At 54.9% G+C, this 15,220-nt stretch overlaps 1 long non-coding RNA gene and 8 other non-coding genes across 9 annotated transcripts in view; all 9 read left to right on the top strand.

Moving 5' to 3' along the window:
• The first annotated feature begins 201 nt into the window (after positions 1-201).
• Positions 202-294, top strand: LOC143271588 (small nucleolar RNA SNORD116). The gene has a single exon (XR_013048809.1). It is a non-coding gene; the product is annotated as a small nucleolar RNA SNORD116 (small nucleolar RNA).
• A 1,589-nt stretch (positions 295-1,883) lies between these two features.
• The window catches only part of LOC121826162 (uncharacterized), a 64,482-nt gene continuing 51,145 nt past the window's right edge, over positions 1,884-15,220 (top strand). The window contains exons 1-7 of the long non-coding RNA XR_013042026.1: positions 1,884-2,027; positions 3,976-4,119; positions 6,067-6,210; positions 8,153-8,296; positions 10,237-10,380; positions 12,327-12,470; positions 14,418-14,561. This is a non-coding gene — a long non-coding RNA (uncharacterized LOC121826162). The remainder of the gene's footprint in view (positions 2,028-3,975; positions 4,120-6,066; positions 6,211-8,152; positions 8,297-10,236; positions 10,381-12,326; positions 12,471-14,417; positions 14,562-15,220) is intronic.
• On the top strand, positions 2,286-2,378 carry LOC143271587 (small nucleolar RNA SNORD116). The gene has a single exon (XR_013048808.1). It is a non-coding gene; the product is annotated as a small nucleolar RNA SNORD116 (small nucleolar RNA).
• Positions 4,378-4,471, top strand: LOC143271397 (small nucleolar RNA SNORD116). Its single transcript, XR_013048617.1, has one exon. It is a non-coding gene; the product is annotated as a small nucleolar RNA SNORD116 (small nucleolar RNA).
• LOC143271396 (small nucleolar RNA SNORD116) lies at positions 6,469-6,562 on the top strand. Its single transcript, XR_013048616.1, has one exon. It is a non-coding gene; the product is annotated as a small nucleolar RNA SNORD116 (small nucleolar RNA).
• LOC143271586 (small nucleolar RNA SNORD116) lies at positions 8,555-8,647 on the top strand. Its single transcript, XR_013048807.1, has one exon. It is a non-coding gene; the product is annotated as a small nucleolar RNA SNORD116 (small nucleolar RNA).
• LOC143271585 (small nucleolar RNA SNORD116) lies at positions 10,639-10,731 on the top strand. Its single transcript, XR_013048806.1, has one exon. It is a non-coding gene; the product is annotated as a small nucleolar RNA SNORD116 (small nucleolar RNA).
• On the top strand, positions 12,729-12,822 carry LOC143271395 (small nucleolar RNA SNORD116). The gene has a single exon (XR_013048615.1). It is a non-coding gene; the product is annotated as a small nucleolar RNA SNORD116 (small nucleolar RNA).
• Positions 14,819-14,912, top strand: LOC143271394 (small nucleolar RNA SNORD116). Its single transcript, XR_013048614.1, has one exon. It is a non-coding gene; the product is annotated as a small nucleolar RNA SNORD116 (small nucleolar RNA).

Genomic DNA, 15,220 nt, shown 5'->3' with positions numbered 1-15,220 from the left:
CGAGGACTTACCATCCCTGCATCCCGGGCCTGTCCGCACCTGGAGCAGACTTAGGTCCTCCAGTTGCTTCCCATTTCTATGCAGAGTCCCGTTGCCACCTGCACAAAGACGGGGCATGTCTTGGTATTTCTCGCACTCCCCAACACCCACCCTGTCCTGAGTGCCCTGAAAATCCCTCTGCCAGGGCACTCCAGCGTGCTTGGATCGATGATGATTTCCAGTCAAACATTCCTTGGAAAAGCTGAACAAAATGAGTGAAAACTCAGGACCGCCGCTCCATCGAAACTGAGGTCTGGCACCTTGGCTCACACAAGTCCTCTGGGAGTCAGACACAGGCCTGAGAACCACTCCGCTGCTCCTGCCCCCCTCCAGCAGTAGCCAGACTCTCTTGCCATGGGCTTGATCTTTCCCCCACTCTGCTAGCCATCAGGGGCATGGGGAAAAGCGAATATATGGGGCGTGCTGGCAAGCAAGCAGCCATCCCCACTCTCCCAAGCCAGACTGACAGCTAGACATGGGACCCTGGACCTTGGGCTCACTTGTAGGCACTCTAGAAATATGCTAGCTTGGGACACCCACCTGAAACAGGCGTGCTGACCTGTGTAGAAATCTGCACGCTGGAGGCCTTTGGTGGACTAGGTTGACCGGGGAGCGCTAAGGTCAGACTGCTGGCCTCCTGGTGGAGGAGACAGGTGTGAGAGTGCTTTTCTTCCACCCATGGTAGTGGAGCACCCGTCTTGGCTCAAGCCTATCTCAAAGCTAGGAAAGACACCTATTTTGCGGAGTGGTCTTCAGCAGGGTGTGATACTTCCAGGAAGGCCTGTTTGGAGGCCGGCTAGGGATCCCTTCCTCGTAGGAATTGCACTGTGGGGCCCAGGCTGTAGATCAAGACTGTCTTGAGAGCTCTGCTCATGGGCAGTGGAGGGTGCCCAAGCGACTTGGCTTGCAAGGGTGCATGCATTTCTGGTCACTGGAGACCTTGTGTGTTGCAACTTGTCTTGGGAGGTGCCATGCTCTCTGGCTAGCCCTTGGCGTCCCACATAAGGTACAGTGTGTTGATGCAGTGTTCTTGCTTGCAGTCAAAAATGGCAGCGCTCTTGAACACGGTCTGTCCCATGAAGACAGACTGACAGAGGGTGGCATCAATCCAGAGACAGGGGCAGAGACAGAGAGGAAATCAGGAGAAAGAGAAAGAGACAAAAAAAGAGACAGAAGGGGGCAGAGAGAGAGTGAGAGAGGAGATCTGGTTGAGCCAGAGTGCCTGCCATTGCCTGTGGTGAAGTCCTCAGAGGAGACTTTAGGCGGTTTGACCTCGGGATCTAGCATTTCTAGCAGGAGAAGGATGCAGAATTCCGAGGTAGCATTTCCCACCTGGTTGTCAGAGATGATTTGATGGGAGGCGGGAGGCTTGGGTTGCTAGTGAGCATGGCCAGAGCTGCGTCCTCAGCAGCTTGAGCTTGAGACAGCAAGTAGAGCTTGCCCTGTTTAATGACCCCAGTGCACAGTGTTAGAGGATTGAGGTGCTCAGAGATGGCCCTGGGTTTTTTTTTCTTTTTTCGGGAAGAGTCTGCTTGCCTGCATTGAAGCTCCTTGATGTGTAGGTCAGGCCAACACTGGTGGTTTGATTGCAGAGAGGGTCCAAGAAGATCTGAAAGGGCACGGAGGGAGGGAGGGAACCAGGGCAAGGACAAGCTCTGAGACCCTGGTGGAAACCTGGCACCGATGTGGCATGGCATGCTGGAGGGTGAGGGCAGAGCAGGAGTGGTGAGAGGGCAGATGTGATCTGATCTGCCCATTGAGACAAGCCAGGCCCACCCATCCATCCCAGAGCCAGTTGCCCGCTTCCCACTGTAATGTTGGCATGTGCTTTGATGTCTTCACAGTGTGGCATTGCGTGGCCTGCAAGGCCATAGTGCGGAGAGAATGGCCCAGCTTCCTTTGCCCAGGACTCATGGCACCTGAAACAGTGAGCCTCAAGTGAAGTTGCTTGGTGTTGGTGACCTGCAAGAGAAGGCCTGAGGCCCAAGGTGAGCCTCCCATGTCTTGTCCCAGGTGCTCAGGATCCTGGGGTCTTGGTGGTGCTGCGAGGACTTACCATCCCTGCATCCCGGGCCTGTCCGCACCTGGAGCAGACTTAGGTCCTCCAGTTGCTTCCCATTTCTATGCAGAGTCCCGTTGCCACCTGCACAAAGACGGGGCATGTCTTGGTATTTCTCGCACTCCCCAACACCCACCCTGTCCTGAGTGCCCTGAAAATCCCTCTGCCAGGGCACTCCAGCGTGCTTGGATCGATGATGATTTCCAGTCAAACATTCCTTGGAAAAGCTGAACAAAATGAGTGAAAACTCAGGACCGCCGCTCCATCGAAACTGAGGTCTGGCACCTTGGCTCACACAAGTCCTCTGGGAGTCAGACACAGGCCTGAGAACCACTCTGCTGCTCCTGCCCCCCTCCAGCAGTAGCCAGACTCTCTTGCCATGGGCTTGATCTTTCCCCCACTCTGCTAGCCATCAGGGGCATGGGGAAAAGCGAATATATGGGGCGTGCTGGCAAGCAAGCAGCCATCCCCACTCTCCCAAGCCAGACTGACAGCTAGACATGGGACCCTGGACCTTGGGCTCACTTGTAGGCACTCTAGAAATATGCTAGCTTGGGACACCCACCTGAAACAGGCGTGCTGACCTGTGTAGAAATCTGCACGCTGGAGGCCTTTGGTGGACTAGGTTGACCGGGGAGCGCTAAGGTCAGACTGCTGGCCTCCTGGTGGAGGAGACAGGTGTGAGAGTGCTTTTCTTCCACCCATGGTAGTGGAGCACCCGTCTTGGCTCAAGCCTATCTCAAAGCTAGGAAAGACACCTATTTTGCGGAGTGGTCTTCAGCAGGGTGTGATACTTCCAGGAAGGCCTGTTTGGAGGCCGGCTAGGGATCCCTTCCTCGTAGGAATTGCACTGTGGGGCCCAGGCTGTAGATCAAGACTGTCTTGAGAGCTCTGCTCATGGGCAGTGGAGGGTGCCCAAGCGACTTGGCTTGCAAGGGTGCATGCATTTCTGGTCACTGGAGACCTTGTGTGTTGCAACTTGTCTTGGGAGGTGCCATGCTCTCTGGCTAGCCCTTGGCGTCCCACATAAGGTACAGTGTGTTGATGCAGTGTTCTTGCTTGCAGTCAAAAATGGCAGCGCTCTTGAACACGGTCTGTCCCATGAAGACAGACTGACAGAGGGTGGCATCAATCCAGAGACAGGGGCAGAGACAGAGAGGAAATCAGGAGAAAGAGAAAGAGACAAAAAAAAGAGACAGAAGGGGGCAGAGAGAGAGTGAGAGAGGAGATCTGGTTGAACCAGAGTGCCTGCCATTGCCTGTGGTGAAGTCCTCAGAGGAGACTTTAGGCGGTTTGACCTCGGGATCTAGCATTTCTAGCAGGAGAAGGATGCAGAATTCCTGGGTAGCGTTTCCCACCTGGTTGTCAGAGATGATTTGATGGGAGGCGGGAGGCTTGGGTTGGCTAGTGAGCATGGCCAGAGCTGCGTCCTCAGCAGCTTGAGCTTGAGACAGCAAGTAGAGCTTGCCCTGTTTAATGACCCCAGTGCAGAGTGTTAGAGGATTGAGGTGCTCAGAGATGGCCCTTGGGTTTTTTTTTTTTTTCTTTTTTCGGGAAGAGTCTGCTTGCCTGCATTGAAGCTCCTTGATGTGTAGGTCAGGCCAACACTGGTGATTTGATTTCAGAGAGGGTCCAAGGAGATCTGAAAGGGCACGGAGGGAGGGCGGGAACCAGGGCAAGGACAAGCTCTGAGACCCTGGTGGAAACCTGGCACAGATGTGGCATGGCATGCTGGAGGGTGAGGGCAGAACAGGAGTGGTGAGAGGGCAGATGTGATCTGATCTGCCCATTGAGACGAGCCAGGCCCACCCATCCATCCCAGAGCCAGTTGCCCGCTTCCCACTGTAATGTTGGCATGTGCTTTGATGTCTTCACAGTGTGGCATTGCGTGGCCTGCAAGGCCATAGTGCAGAGAGAATGGCCCAGCTTCCTTTGCCCAGGACTCATGGCACCTGAAACTGTGAGCCTCGAGTGAAGTTGCTTGGTGTTGGTGACCTGCAGGAGAAGGCCTGAGGCCCAAGGTAAGCCTCCCATGCCTTGTCCCAGGTGTTCAGGATCCTGGGGTCTTGGTGGTGCTGCGAGGACTTACCATCCCTGCATCCCGGGCCTGTCCGCACCTGGAACAGACTTAGGTCCTCCAGTTGCTTCCCATTTCTATGCAGAGTCCCGTTGCCACCTGCACAAAGACGGGGCATGTCTTGGTATTTCTCGCACTCCCCAACACCCACCCTGTCCTGAGTGCCCTGAAAATCCCTGTGCCAGGGCACTCCAGCGTGCTTGGATCGATGATGATTTCCAGTCAAACATTCCTTGGAAAAGCTGAACAAAATGAGTGAAAACTCAGTACCGCCGCTCTCATCGAAACTGAGGTCCGGCACCTTGGCTCACCCAAGTCCTCTGGGAGTCAGACACAGGCCTGAGAACCACTCCGCTGCTCCTGCCCCCCTCCAGCAGTAGCCAGACTCTCTTGCCATGGGCTTGATCTTTCCCCCACTCTGCTAGCCATCAGGGGCATGGGGAAAAGAGAATATTTGGGGCGTGCTGGCAAGCAAGCAGCCATCCCCACTCTCCCAAACCAGAGTGATAGCTAGACATGGGACCCTGGACCTTGGGCTCTCTTGTAGGCACTCTAGAAATATGCTAGCTTGGGACACCCACCTGAAACAGGCGTGCTGACCTGTGTAGAAATCTGCACGCTGGAGGCCTTTGGTTTATTAGGTTGACCAGGGAGCGCTAAGGTCAGACTGCTGGCCTCCTGGTGGAGGAGACAGGTGTGAGAGTGCTTTTCTTCCACCCATGGTAGTGGAGCACCCGTCTTGGCTCAAGCCTATCTCAAAGCTAGGAAAGACACCTATTTTGCGGAGTGGTCTTCAGCAGGGTGTGATTCTTCCAGGAAGGCCTGTTTGGAGGCCGGCTAGGGATCCCTTCCTCGTAGGAATTGCACTCTGGGGCCCAGGCTATAGATCAAGACTGCCTTGAGAGCTCTGCTCATGGGCAGTGGAGGGTGCCCAAGCGACTTGGCTTGCAAGGGTGCATGCATTTCTGGTCACTGGAGACCTTGTGTGTTGCAACTTGTCTTGGGAGGTGCCATGCTCTCTGGCTAGCCCTTGGCCCCCCTCATAAGTTAAAGTGTGTTGATGCAGTGTTCTCGCTTGCAGTCAAAAATGGCAGCGCTCTTGAACACGGTCTGTCCCATGAAGACAGACTGACAGAGGGTGGCATCAATCCAGAGACAGGGGCAGAGACAGAGAGAGAAATCAGGAGAAAGAGAAAGAGACAAAAAAAGAGACAGAAGTAGGCGAGAGAGAGTGAGAGAGGAGATCTGGTTGAGCCAGAGTGCCTGCCATTGCCTGTGGTGAAGTCCTCAGAGGAGACTTTAGGAGGTTTGACCTCGGGATCTCAGCATTTCTAGCAGGAGAAGGATGCAGAATTCCGGGGGTCGCTTTGCCCACCTGGTTGTCAGAGATGATTTGATGGGAGGCGGGAGGCTTGGGTTGGCTAGTGAGCATGGCCAGAACTGAGTCCTCACAGCTTGAGCTTGAGACAGCAAGTAGAGCTTGCCCTGTTTAATGACCCCAGTGCACAGTGTTAGGGGATTGAGGTGCTCAGAGATTGCCCTGGGTTTTTTTTATTTTCTTTTTTCGGAAAGAGTCTGCTTGCCTGCATTGCAGCTCCTTGATGTGTAGGTCAGGCCGACACTGGTGGTTTGATTGCAGAGAGGGTCCAAGGAGATCTGAAAGGGCACGGAGGGAGGGAGGGAACCAGGGCAAGGACAAGCTCTGAGACCCTGGTGGAAACCTGGCACCGATGTGGCATGCCATGCTGGAGGGTGAGGGCAGAGCAGGAGTGGTGAGAGGGCAGATGTGATCTGATCTGCCCATTGAGATGAGCCAGGCCCACCCATCCATCCCAGAGCCAGTTGCCCGCTTCCCACTGTAATGTTGGCATGTGCTTTGATGTCTTCACAGTGTGGCATTGCGTGGCCTGCAAGGCCATAGTCCGGAGAGAATGGCCCAGTTTCCTTTGCCCAAGACTCATGGCACCTGAAACAGTGAGCCTGGAGTGAAGTTGCTTGGTGTTGGTGAACTGCAGGAGAAGGCCTGAGGCCCAAGGTAAGCCTCCCATGCATTGTCCCAGGTGCTCAGTATCCTGGGGTCTTGGTGGTGCTGCGAGGACTTACCATCCCTGCATCCCGGGCCTGTCCGCACCTGGAGCAGACTTAGGTCCTCCAGTTGCTTCCCATTTCTATGCAGAGTCCCGTTGCCACCTGCACGAAGACTGGGCATGTCTTGGTATTTCTCGCACTCCCCAACACCCACCCTGTCCTGAGTGCCCTGAAAATCCCTGTGCCAGGGCACTCCAGCGTGCTTGGATCGATGATGATTTCCAGTCAAACATTCCTTGGAAAAGCTGAACAAAATGAGTGAAAACTCAGTACCGCCGCTCTCATCGAAACTGAGGTCCGGCACCTTGGCTCCCCCAAGTCCTCTGGGAGTCAGACACAGGCCTGAGAAATACTCCGCTGCTCCTGCCCCCCTCCAGCAGTAGCCAGACTCTCTTGCCATGGGCTTGATCTTTCCCCCACTCTGCTAGCCATCAGGGGCATGGGGAAAAGAGAATATTTGGGGCGTGCTGGCAAGCAAGCAGCCATCCCCACTCTCCCAAGCCAGACTGACAGCTAGACATGGGATCCTGGACCTTGGGCTCTCTTGTAGGCACTCTAGAAATATGCTAGCTTTTGACACCCACCTGAAACAGGCGTGCTGACCTGTGTAGAAATCTGCACGCTGGAGGCCTTTGGTGGACTAGGTTGACCGGGGAGCGCTAAGGTCAGACTGCTGGCCTCCTGGTGGAGGAGACAGGTGTGAGAGTGCTTTTCTTCCACCCATGGTAGTGGAGCACCCGTCTTGGCTCAAGCCTATCTCAAAGCTAGGAAAGACACCTATTTTGCGGAGTGGTCTTCAGCAGGGTGTGATACTTCCAGGAAGGCCAGTTTGGAGGCCGGCTAGGGATCCCTTCCTCGTAGGAATTGCACTCTGGGGCCCAGGCTGTAGATCAAGACTACCTTGAGAGCTCTGCTCATGGGCAGTGGAGGGTGCCCAAGAGACTTGGCTTGCAAGAGTGCATGCATTTCTGGTCACTGGAGACCTTGTGTGTTGCAACTTGTCTTGGGAGGTGCCATGCTCTCTGGCTAGCCCTTGGCGTCGCACATAAGGTACAGTGTGTTGATGCAGTGTTCTCGCTTGCAGTCAAAAATGGCAGCGCTCTTGAACACGGTCTGTCCCATGAAGACAGACTGACAGAGGGTGGCATCAATCCAGAGACAGGGGCAGAGACAGAGAGAGAAATCAGGAGAAAGAGAAAGACACAAAAAAAGAGAGAGAAGGGGGCAGAGAGAGAGTGAGAGAGGAGATCTGGTTGAGCAAGAGTGCCTGCCATTGCCTGTGGTGAAGTCCTCAGAGGAGACTTTAGGCGGTTTGACCTCGGGATCTAGCATTTCTAGCAGGAGAAGGATGCAGAATTCCGAGGTAGCGTTTCCCACCTGGTTGTCAGAGATGATTTGATGGGAGGCGGGAGGCTTGGGTTGCTAGTGAGCATGGCCAGAGCTGCGTCCTCAGCAGCTTGAGCTTGAGACAGCAAGTAGAGCTTGCCCTGTTTAATGACCCCAGTGCACAGTGTTAGAGGATTGAGGTGCTCAGAGATGGCCCTGGGTTTTTTTTTCTTTTTTCGGGAAGAGTCTGCTTGCCTGCATTGAAGCTCCTTGATGTGTAGGTCAGGCCAACACTGGTGGTTTGATTGCAGAGAGGGTCCAAGAAGATCTGAAAGGGCACGGAGGGAGGGAGGGAACCAGGGCAAGGACAAGCTCTGAGACCCTGGTGGAAACCTGGCACCGATGTGGCATGGCATGCTGGAGGGTGAGGGCAGAGCAGGAGTGGTGAGAGGGCAGATGTGATCTGATCTGCCCATTGAGACAAGCCAGGCCCACCCATCCATCCCAGAGCCAGTTGCCCGCTTCCCACTGTAATGTTGGCATGTGCTTTGATGTCTTCACAGTGTGGCATTGCGTGGCCTGCAAGGCCATAGTGCGGAGAGAATGGCCCAGCTTCCTTTGCCCAGGACTCATGGCACCTGAAACAGTGAGCCTCAAGTGAAGTTGCTTGGTGTTGGTGACCTGCAAGAGAAGGCCTGAGGCCCAAGGTGAGCCTCCCATGTCTTGTCCCAGGTGCTCAGGATCCTGGGGTCTTGGTGGTGCTGCGAGGACTTACCATCCCTGCATCCCGGGCCTGTCCGCACCTGGAGCAGACTTAGGTCCTCCAGTTGCTTCCCATTTCTATGCAGAGTCCCGTTGCCACCTGCACAAAGACGGGGCATGTCTTGGTATTTCTCGCACTCCCCAACACCCACCCTGTCCTGAGTGCCCTGAAAATCCCTCTGCCAGGGCACTCCAGCGTGCTTGGATCGATGATGATTTCCAGTCAAACATTCCTTGGAAAAGCTGAACAAAATGAGTGAAAACTCAGGACCGCCGCTCCATCGAAACTGAGGTCTGGCACCTTGGCTCACACAAGTCCTCTGGGAGTCAGACACAGGCCTGAGAACCACTCCGCTGCTCCTGCCCCCCTCCAGCAGTAGCCAGACTCTCTTGCCATGGGCTTGATCTTTCCCCCACTCTGCTAGCCATCAGGGGCATGGGGAAAAGCGAATATATGGGGCGTGCTGGCAAGCAAGCAGCCATCCCCACTCTCCCAAGCCAGACTGACAGCTAGACATGGGACCCTGGACCTTGGGCTCACTTGTAGGCACTCTAGAAATATGCTAGCTTGGGACACCCACCTGAAACAGGCGTGCTGACCTGTGTAGAAATCTGCACGCTGGAGGCCTTTGGTGGACTAGGTTGACCGGGGAGCGCTAAGGTCAGACTGCTGGCCTCCTGGTGGAGGAGACAGGTGTGAGAGTGCTTTTCTTCCACCCATGGTAGTGGAGCACCCGTCTTGGCTCAAGCCTATCTCAAAGCTAGGAAAGACACCTATTTTGCGGAGTGGTCTTCAGCAGGGTGTGATACTTCCAGGAAGGCCTGTTTGGAGGCCGGCTAGGGATCCCTTCCTCGTAGGAATTGCACTGTGGGGCCCAGGCTGTAGATCAAGACTGTCTTGAGAGCTCTGCTCATGGGCAGTGGAGGGTGCCCAAGCGACTTGGCTTGCAAGGGTGCATGCATTTCTGGTCACTGGAGACCTTGTGTGTTGCAACTTGTCTTGGGAGGTGCCATGCTCTCTGGCTAGCCCTTGGCGTCCCACATAAGGTACAGTGTGTTGATGCAGTGTTCTTGCTTGCAGTCAAAAATGGCAGCGCTCTTGAACACGGTCTGTCCCATGAAGACAGACTGACAGAGGGTGGCATCAATCCAGAGACAGGGGCAGAGACAGAGAGGAAATCAGGAGAAAGAGAAAGAGACAAAAAAAGAGACAGAAGGGGGCAGAGAGAGAGTGAGAGAGGAGATCTGGTTGAGCCAGAGTGCCTGCCATTGCCTGTGGTGAAGTCCTCAGAGGAGACTTTAGGCGGTTTGACCTCGGGATCTAGCATTTCTAGCAGGAGAAGGATGCAGAATTCCGAGGTAGCGTTTCCCACCTGGTTGTCAGAGATGATTTGATGGGAGGCGGGAGGCTTGGGTTGCTAGTGAGCATGGCCAGAGCTGCGTCCTCAGCAGCTTGAGCTTGAGACAGCAAGTAGAGCTTGCCCTGTTTAATGACCCCAGTGCACAGTGTTAGAGGATTGAGGTGCTCAGAGATGGCCCTGGGTTTTTTTTTCTTTTTTCGGGAAGAGTCTGCTTGCCTGCATTGAAGCTCCTTGATGTGTAGGTCAGGCCAACACTGGTGGTTTGATTGCAGAGAGGGTCCAAGAAGATCTGAAAGGGCACGGAGGGAGGGAGGGAACCAGGGCAAGGACAAGCTCTGAGACCCTGGTGGAAACCTGGCACCGATGTGGCATGGCATGCTGGAGGGTGAGGGCAGAGCAGGAGTGGTGAGAGGGCAGATGTGATCTGATCTGCCCATTGAGACAAGCCAGGCCCACCCATCCATCCCAGAGCCAGTTGCCCGCTTCCCACTGTAATGTTGGCATGTGCTTTGATGTCTTCACAGTGTGGCATTGCGTGGCCTGCAAGGCCATAGTGCGGAGAGAATGGCCCAGCTTCCTTTGCCCAGGACTCATGGCACCTGAAACAGTGAGCCTCAAGTGAAGTTGCTTGGTGTTGGTGACCTGCAAGAGAAGGCCTGAGGCCCAAGGTGAGCCTCCCATGTCTTGTCCCAGGTGCTCAGGATCCTGGGGTCTTGGTGGTGCTGCGAGGACTTACCATCCCTGCATCCCGGGCCTGTCCGCACCTGGAGCAGACTTAGGTCCTCCAGTTGCTTCCCATTTCTATGCAGAGTCCCGTTGCCACCTGCACAAAGACGGGGCATGTCTTGGTATTTCTCGCACTCCCCAACACCCACCCTGTCCTGAGTGCCCTGAAAATCCCTCTGCCAGGGCACTCCAGCGTGCTTGGATCGATGATGATTTCCAGTCAAACATTCCTTGGAAAAGCTGAACAAAATGAGTGAAAACTCAGGACCGCCGCTCCATCGAAACTGAGGTCTGGCACCTTGGCTCACACAAGTCCTCTGGGAGTCAGACACAGGCCTGAGAACCACTCCGCTGCTCCTGCCCCCCTCCAGCAGTAGCCAGACTCTCTTGCCATGGGCTTGATCTTTCCCCCACTCTGCTAGCCATCAGGGGCATGGGGAAAAGCGAATATATGGGGCGTGCTGGCAAGCAAGCAGCCATCCCCACTCTCCCAAGCCAGACTGACAGCTAGACATGGGACCCTGGACCTTGGGCTCACTTGTAGGCACTCTAGAAATATGCTAGCTTGGGACACCCACCTGAAACAGGCGTGCTGACCTGTGTAGAAATCTGCACGCTGGAGGCCTTTGGTGGACTAGGTTGACCGGGGAGCGCTAAGGTCAGACTGCTGGCCTCCTGGTGGAGGAGACAGGTGTGAGAGTGCTTTTCTTCCACCCATGGTAGTGGAGCACCCGTCTTGGCTCAAGCCTATCTCAAAGCTAGGAAAGACACCTATTTTGCGGAGTGGTCTTCAGCAGGGTGTGATACTTCCAGGAAGGCCTGTTTGGAGGCCGGCTAGGGATCCCTTCCTCGTAGGAATTGCACTGTGGGGCCCAGGCTGTAGATCAAGACTGTCTTGAGAGCTCTGCTCATGGGCAGTGGAGGGTGCCCAAGCGACTTGGCTTGCAAGGGTGCATGCATTTCTGGTCACTGGAGACCTTGTGTGTTGCAACTTGTCTTGGGAGGTGCCATGCTCTCTGGCTAGCCCTTGGCGTCCCACATAAGGTACAGTGTGTTGATGCAGTGTTCTTGCTTGCAGTCAAAAATGGCAGCGCTCTTGAACAAGGTCTGTCCCATGAAGACAGACTGACAGAGGGTGGCATCAATCCAGAGACAGGGGCAGAGACAGAGAGGAAATCAGGAGAAAGAGAAAGAGACAAAAAAAGAGACAGAAGGGGGCAGAGAGAGAGTGAGAGAGGAGATCTGGTTGAGCCAGAGTGCCTGCCATTGCCTGTGGTGAAGTCCTCAGAGGAGACTTTAGGCGGTTTGACCTCGGGATCTAGCATTTCTAGCAGGAGAAGGATGCAGAATTCCTGGGTAGCGTTTCCCACCTGGTTGTCAGAGATGATTTGATGGGAGGCGGGAGGCTTGGGTTGGCTAGTGAGCATGGCCAGAGCTGCGTCCTCAGCAGCTTGAGCTTGAGACAGCAAGTAGAGCTTGCCCTGTTTAATGACCCCAGTGCAGAGTGTTAGAGGATTGAGGTGCTCAGAGATGGCCCTTGGGTTTTTTTTTTTTTCTTTTTTCGGGAAGAGTCTGCTTGCCTGCATTGAAGCTCCTTGATGTGTAGGTCAGGCCGACACTGGTGATTTGATTTCAGAGAGGGTCCAAGGAGATCTGAAAGGGCACGGAGGGAGGGAGGGAACCAGGGCAAGGACAAGCTCTGAGACCCTGGTGGAAACCTGGCACAGATGTGGCATGGCATGCTGGAGGGTGAGGGCAGAACAGGAGTGGTGAGAGGGCAGATGTGATCTGATCTGCCCATTGAGACAAGCCAGGCCCACCCATCCATCCCAGAGCCAGTTGCCCGCTTCCCACTGTAATGTTGGCATGTGCTTTGATGTCTTCACAGTGTGGCATTGCGTGGCCTGCAAGGCCATAGTGCAGAGAGAATGGCCCAGCTTCCTTTGCCCAGGACTCATGGCACCTGAAACTGTGAGCCTCGAGTGAAGTTGCTTGGTGTTGGTGACCTGCAGGAGAAGGCCTGAGGCCCAAGGTAAGCCTCCCATGCCTTGTCCCAGGTGTTCAGGATCCTGGGGTCTTGGTGGTGCTGCGAGGACTTACCATCCCTGCATCCCGGGCCTGTCCGCACCTGGAACAGACTTAGGTCCTCCAGTTGCTTCCCATTTCTATGCAGAGTCCCGTTGCCACCTGCACAAAGACGGGGCATGTCTTGGTATTTCTCGCACTCCCCAACACCCACCCTGTCCTGAGTGCCCTGAAAATCCCTGTGCCAGGGCACTCCAGCGTGCTTGGATCGATGATGATTTCCAGTCAAACATTCCTTGGAAAAGCTGAACAAAATGAGTGAAAACTCAGTACCGCCGCTCTCATCGAAACTGAGGTCCGGCACCTTGGCTCACCCAAGTCCTCTGGGAGTCAGACACAGGCCTGAGAACCACTCCGCTGCTCCTGCCCCCCTCCAGCAGTAGCCAGACTCTCTTGCCATGGGCTTGATCTTTCCCCCACTCTGCTAGCCATCAGGGGCATGGGGAAAAGAGAATATTTGGGGCGTGCTGGCAAGCAAGCAGCCATCCCCACTCTCCCAAACCAGAGTGATAGCTAGACATGGGACCCTGGACCTTGGGCTCTCTTGTAGGCACTCTAGAAATATGCTAGCTTGGGACACCCACCTGAAACAGGCGTGCTGACCTGTGTAGAAATCTGCACGCTGGAGGCCTTTGGTTTATTAGGTTGACCAGGGAGCGCTAAGGTCAGACTGCTGGCCTCCTGGTGGAGGAGACAGGTGTGAGAGTGCTTTTCTTCCACCCATGGTAGTGGAGCACCCGTCTTGGCTCAAGCCTATCTCAAAGCTAGGAAAGACACCTATTTTGCGGAGTGGTCTTCAGCAGGGTGTGATTCTTCCAGGAAGGCCTGTTTGGAGGCCGGCTAGGGATCCCTTCCTCGTAGGAATTGCACTCTGGGGCCCAGGCTATAGATCAAGACTGCCTTGAGAGCTCTGCTCATGGGCAGTGGAGGGTGCCCAAGCGACTTGGCTTGCAAGGGTGCATGCATTTCTGGTCACTGGAGACCTTGTGTGTTGCAACTTGTCTTGGGAGGTGCCATGCTCTCTGGCTAGCCCTTGGCCCCCCTCATAAGTTAAAGTGTGTTGATGCAGTGTTCTCGCTTGCAGTCAAAAATGGCAGCGCTCTTGAACACGGTCTGTCCCATGAAGACAGACTGACAGAGGGTGGCATCAATCCAGAGACAGGGGCAGAGACAGAGAGAGAAATCAGGAGAAAGAGAAAGAGACAAAAAAAGAGACAGAAGTAGGCGAGAGAGAGTGAGAGAGGAGATCTGGTTGAGCCAGAGTGCCTGCCATTGCCTGTGGTGAAGTCCTCAGAGGAGACTTTAGGAGGTTTGACCTCGGGATCTCAGCATTTCTAGCAGGAGAAGGATGCAGAATTCCGGGGGTCGCTTTGCCCACCTGGTTGTCAGAGATGATTTGATGGGAGGCGGGAGGCTTGGGTTGGCTAGTGAGCATGGCCAGAACTGAGTCCTCACAGCTTGAGCTTGAGACAGCAAGTAGAGCTTGCCCTGTTTAATGACCCCAGTGCACAGTGTTAGGGGATTGAGGTGCTCAGAGATTGCCCTGGGTTTTTTTTATTTTCTTTTTTCGGAAAGAGTCTGCTTGCCTGCATTGCAGCTCCTTGATGTGTAGGTCAGGCCGACACTGGTGGTTTGATTGCAGAGAGGGTCCAAGGAGATCTGAAAGGGCACGGAGGGAGGGAGGGAACCAGGGCAAGGACAAGCTCTGAGACCCTGGTGGAAAACTGGCACCGATGTGGCATGCCATGCTGGAGGGTGAGGGCAGAGCAGGAGTGGTGAGAGGGCAGATGTGATCTGATCTGCCCATTGAGATGAGCCAGGCCCACCCATCCATCCCAGAGCCAGTTGCCCGCTTCCCACTGTAATGTTGGCATGTGCTTTGATGTCTTCACAGTGTGGCATTGCGTGGCCTGCAAGGCCATAGTCCGGAGAGAATGGCCCAGTTTCCTTTGCCCAAGACTCATGGCACCTGAAACAGTGAGCCTGGAGTGAAGTTGCTTGGTGTTGGTGAACTGCAGGAGAAGGCCTGAGGCCCAAGGTAAGCCTCCCATGCATTGTCCCAGGTGCTCAGTATCCTGGGGTCTTGGTGGTGCTGCGAGGACTTACCATCCCTGCATCCCGGCCTGTCCGCACCTGGAGCAGACTTAGGTCCTCCAGTTGCTTCCCATTTCTATGCAGAGTCCCGTTGCCACCTGCACGAAGACTGGGCATGTCTTGGTATTTCTCGCACTCCCCAACACCCACCCTGTCCTGAGTGCCCTGAAAATCCCTGTGCCAGGGCACTCCAGCGTGCTTGGATCGATGATGATTTCCAGTCAAACATTCCTTGGAAAAGCTGAACAAAATGAGTGAAAACTCAGTACCGCCGCTCTCATCGAAACTGAGGTCCGGCACCTTGGCTCCCCCAAGTCCTCTGGGAGTCAGACACAGGCCTGAGAAATACTCCGCTGCTCCTGCCCCCCTCCAGCAGTAGCCAGACTCTCTTGCCATGGGCTTGATCTTTCCCCCACTCTGCTAGCCATCAGGGGCATGGGGAAAAGAGAATATTTGGGGCGTGCTGGCAAGCAAGCAAGCCATCCCCACTCTCCCAAGCCAGACTGACAGCTAGACATGGGATCCTGGACCTTGGGCTCTCTTGTAGGCACTCTAGAAATATGCTAGCTTTTGACACCCACCTGAAACAGGCGTGCTGACCTG

This window comes from Peromyscus maniculatus, chromosome 1 (assembly GCF_049852395.1).
Source record: "Peromyscus maniculatus bairdii isolate BWxNUB_F1_BW_parent chromosome 1, HU_Pman_BW_mat_3.1, whole genome shotgun sequence".
In the NCBI taxonomy this organism is placed as follows: domain Eukaryota; kingdom Metazoa; phylum Chordata; class Mammalia; order Rodentia; family Cricetidae; genus Peromyscus; species Peromyscus maniculatus.
The sequence above is the reverse complement of the archived record's forward strand: the minus strand, read 5'-3'. Positions and strand labels throughout refer to the sequence as shown.